Source organism: Salmo salar, chromosome 04, assembly GCF_965601325.2.
Source record: "Salmo salar chromosome 04, fSalSal1, whole genome shotgun sequence".
In the NCBI taxonomy this organism is placed as follows: Eukaryota; Metazoa; Chordata; class Actinopteri; order Salmoniformes; family Salmonidae; genus Salmo; species Salmo salar.
In genome coordinates, this window is record NC_138294.1 from 27703347 (window position 1) to 27707660 (window position 4314).

The 4314-nt window shown below is 40.7% G+C and overlaps 1 pseudogene across 1 annotated transcript; it reads right to left on the minus strand.

Moving 5' to 3' along the window:
• Positions 1–1527: 1527 nt before the first annotated feature.
• LOC106592463 (E3 ubiquitin-protein ligase TRIM21-like) lies at positions 1528–3811 on the minus strand (annotated as a pseudogene). The gene is made up of 2 exons (XR_014392115.1): positions 3664–3811; positions 1528–3406 (listed from the first exon to the last, which is right to left on the minus strand). The product of XR_014392115.1 is annotated as an E3 ubiquitin-protein ligase TRIM21-like (transcript).
• Between the last annotated feature and the right edge of the window lie 503 nt (positions 3812–4314).

Sequence of the window (4314 nt, forward strand, 5' to 3'; positions counted from 1 at the left end):
TATTACAGTAATGTTATCCAGCAATGATTTGATATTGAGATGAAAACGGCTACATTGGGCCTTTAAAGGCACAGTATGTCCCTTGTCATATTCAGTGTCTTAGATCCAGAGCCAGCGCAAAGGCTGAGTATGTCCCTTATCACATTCACTTAGATTATCAATAACCAGCTTTAAGGCAGACTAAGTCCCTTGTCACATTCATCCACAAACAGTTCAAAAGCTTAGTACGTCCTTTATCATCAACTAGATTCAGCAGCGGGACATTTTGTTTTCAGTGGATGGTTGAGGGCCAGAACATAATTACACATAATTTCTAGATTGTACATTTTTAGAATGGGTGGCCAGTAATAATCTGGTCCTGATCATCTCTAAAACTAAGAGCACTATATTGGGTTCAAATCATTCCCTAAATTCTAGACTTCAGTTGAATCTGGTAATGAATGGTGTGGCTGTTGAGCAAATTGAGGACATGAAATGACTTGATGTTACCTCATGGTAAAAACATATAGATTCAATGGTTGTAAAGAGGGGGAAAGGTCTGTCCGTAATAAATAGATGCTTTGCGTTTAAGACACCACACTCCACATAGCAAGTTCTGCAGGCTCTAGTTTTATCTTATCTTGATTAGTGTCTAGTCATATGGTCAAGTGCTGCAAGGACGGACCTAGTTTAGTTGTAGCTGGCCCAGAATAGTGTGGCACGTGTTGCTCTTCATTGTAATCAGAGGGTTAATATTAATACTAGGCATGCCAGTCTCTCTTGGCTAAGAGTTGAGGACAAACTGACTGCATCACTTCTTGTTTGTATAAGAAACATATGTTGGAAATTCCAAATGGTTAGCATAGTCAACTTATACACAGCTCTGACACATACACTTACCCCACCAGACGTGCCACCAGGGGTCTTTTCACAGTCCCTAGTTCCAGAACAAATTCAAGGAATCGAACAGTATTATACAGAGACATGAATGTATGGAACTCCATTCCATCTCATTAGCCCAAGTATTGAAGAGCAAACCTGGTTTCAAAAAACAAATAAAGCAACACCTCATGACACAACGCCTCTCCCCCATGTGACCTACTTTTTGTGTGTATGTAGTGACATGTATATGTAACTGATAGATGAGCATTAGATGTTAATATTTTAAATGTATGTACATTTTCAAGTATTTTGTCTGTAATGTATTTTTTGTTATGTGTTGGACCCTAGTAAAACTAGCTGTTGCCATTGACGTCGGCTAATGGGGATCCTAATAAATTAAATAAAAAATGACTGCACAAAGCACAAACAGATATAACATTTGATGGAAACGTAATAATTTCAATCCTTGCTTACATTTGTATACGATCACGTGTCTCTATTATGCGTTGGAATACTTTGGAACAGGTTTCCAAAATGTAAATAAATTGGAGATTATTTCCTGGTGTTTTTACACTCTTATATGTCCAACACTTGGTGAACCCTGCTTTAAAGGAAAATTTTCCCTAAAATAATTGTGGGTAAATTATATAAATAATCAAAGCAACATACCTTGTATAACTTTTATTTAAATTCATTCCAGTTGATAGTCTTCGTTTTCAGCAAATACAAGCATTTATTATCCGTGGTTTAGATGTACAAAACAGTTTCCATTTTCATTTGTTGATACTATTTCAGAGGACATCTGTGGATATTCTAATCGTGTGCCATGTCACATGAATAAATATACTATTTTGTAAATATATTGATATATTTCATGATTTGTAAGTTATAAGTTAGTTCCATTGTTTAATCAGTGTGTGTGATTGACAGGAGATATGATGAGAGGAGCTGAGTTTTTACCATCATCATTATCACAGGGGCTGAAGTATGGGTAGAGCTTCTCAGTGAAAGTGCAGCCAGTGAAAGAGTAGATATGAGACTTGGCCTCCACATCATAAAAGGAGACCTGACCCACCTCATAGTCCACAAACACGCCCACCTTCTGGGGTTTCTCTATCAGGGAGAGATAAACTTGGGGGGAGGCACAGGCTGTGTACTGATTCCAATCCCTCAGGACCACAGTCCAGACTCCATCCTCAGAACTAGGTGATATAATCCCCTTCCTGTCAGTGGACTCTCTGGCCACTCCTAAATCCCAGTCAGTCTTCCCCTTAACTGTCACCTCATAATAAAATCTTCCTGAGGAGAAGCCATCCTTTCCAAGGACAATTAAATACTGATTAAACCTTTTTGGATTGTCAGGAAGATTCTGTGGTGTATTTTGAAGTCTTACTTGTTTCCCATCCTCAGACAGGATGAGATAGAGATTTGCTGTATCAGGGTCCAGAGTCACATCCACTGCATACTGCTGAATCCTCTTCAGTTTGACTTCAGGCAGCTTCTCCATCTCTTTATTCAGTGTCTCCTCCAGCTGAGACACTGCTTTCCTAACAGTCCCCACACACAGATCACTGTGAACACTGATCTCAGACCAGTCCTTGGTGGGTTGAGGGTAGCACACTATGGATGGGAAGCTCTGGAGAAGTTGGAGGTGGTCCTCAGTCTGTGAGAGCTGCTTCAGATCAGTGCTTCTCCTCTTTAGCTCAGTGATTTCCTGATCCAGTTCTTTAATGAGCCCTTCAGCCTGCCTCTCTACTGCTTTCTGCTTCTCCTCAATCACCTCAATCAGTTCCGCCTGGCTTTTCTCAATGGAGTGAACCAAAGCAGTGAAGACCTGTATGCTGTCTGCTCTCTCCCTCTCTGCATCTCTCTTGCTGAGATCTACTGAGAGTTTGATCTCTTTAACCTTCTTCAGTCTCTCCTGGATTATCTGCTGCACTTCTGCCTCAGTTTTCCCCAGCTGAGCCTTCCTCTCTCCACACTCTTCCTCTATAGGGACAGTGTCATGAGTCTTGTGGTCTGCTTGACACACATGTTTGACACACACATGTCTGGTCAGTCCTACAGAACAGCTCCAGGAGTCTGTCATGCTTCTTGCAGATCCTGTCTTCCAGGTTCTCCACAGGGTCGACCAGTTTGTGCCTCTTGAAGGCTGGGGCTATATGATGAGGATCCAGGTGAGTCTCACAGTAAGAAGCCAGACACACCAGGCAGGACTTCAGGGCCTTGCGCTTCGTCCCAGTGCAGACGTCACAGGGCACTTTTCCAAGTTTGGCAGGGGACTCATCTTTGCCTCTGTCTCTCAAGCTTTTAAAATTCCCTACAACTTCTCTTAACATTGTGTTGACACGAAGTTTAGGTCGTTTGGAGAATTTCTCCTTACACAGCGGACAGTGACACAGGTCCTTGCTATTCCAGTACTTTGTGATACAGTCAATGCAGAAGTTGTGTCCACAAGAAGTGGTGACTGGCTCAGTGAACACATCCAGACAGATAGAGCACAGGAACTGCTCTTCAGACAGGAGAATACTGGAGGAAGCCATATCTAGACAAAGGTGGAACTATAAATTATTTCCTGGAATGATTCAGCTCTTGATAGTTTCAGTGCCACTGTCAACATGGCATTTAGAGACACTAACCAATGTTGATTAAAGTTGTTTCACCATACAACATACAGTTTAAATTAGTCATGGTACAAAATTAAGTTAAACATAGGTACTGTAGTCGATAAAGCAAACAAGAGAATACAAGAATTCACACAGTAGAATGTATCTTCACCTGCCCTTGTTAATCTCTACTCACCTGTATCTGTGTGTGTGAAAGAGTGTGGGCGCTTTCTCTGATTTTTTAGTACTATATAGTGTAGTATAAAAAAAAGAGCTGCCTTAGCATTTGTTTCAGAAGAGTTAGAACGTTTGCTTGTGTGCGCAACATACAGTACGTCTACACACTTCAGTTTCACTTCAGTAAAGTGATGTTGACATGCTGCTCCCCACCCAGTGCGAATCTGTGCTCTGGAACAGAATTAACCCTTCACATGTCTGATCTCTCTTCATTCTTGATACATTCTTGATACAAAAGTGTGAATCAGAAATGCTAAACAAGGAATTACTGCAGATGTATTGAAGTTTTTCTTTAAAGACATCAACTACAATAGAATTCACAGGGGATAAACAAATACTGTCAGTCTAGGTACTTATATTTAACCTTTATTTAACTAAACAAGTCAGTTAAGAACAAATTCTTACTTACAATGACGGCCTACCAAAAGACAAAAGGCCACCTGCGGAGACAGGGGCTGGGATTAAAATGTGTAAATAAATTAAATGTAAATATAGGACAAAACGTACATCACGACAAGAGAGACAACACAACACTACATAAAGAGAGACCTAAGACAATACCATAGCAAAGCAGCAACACATGGCAACACAGCATGGTAGCAACACAACA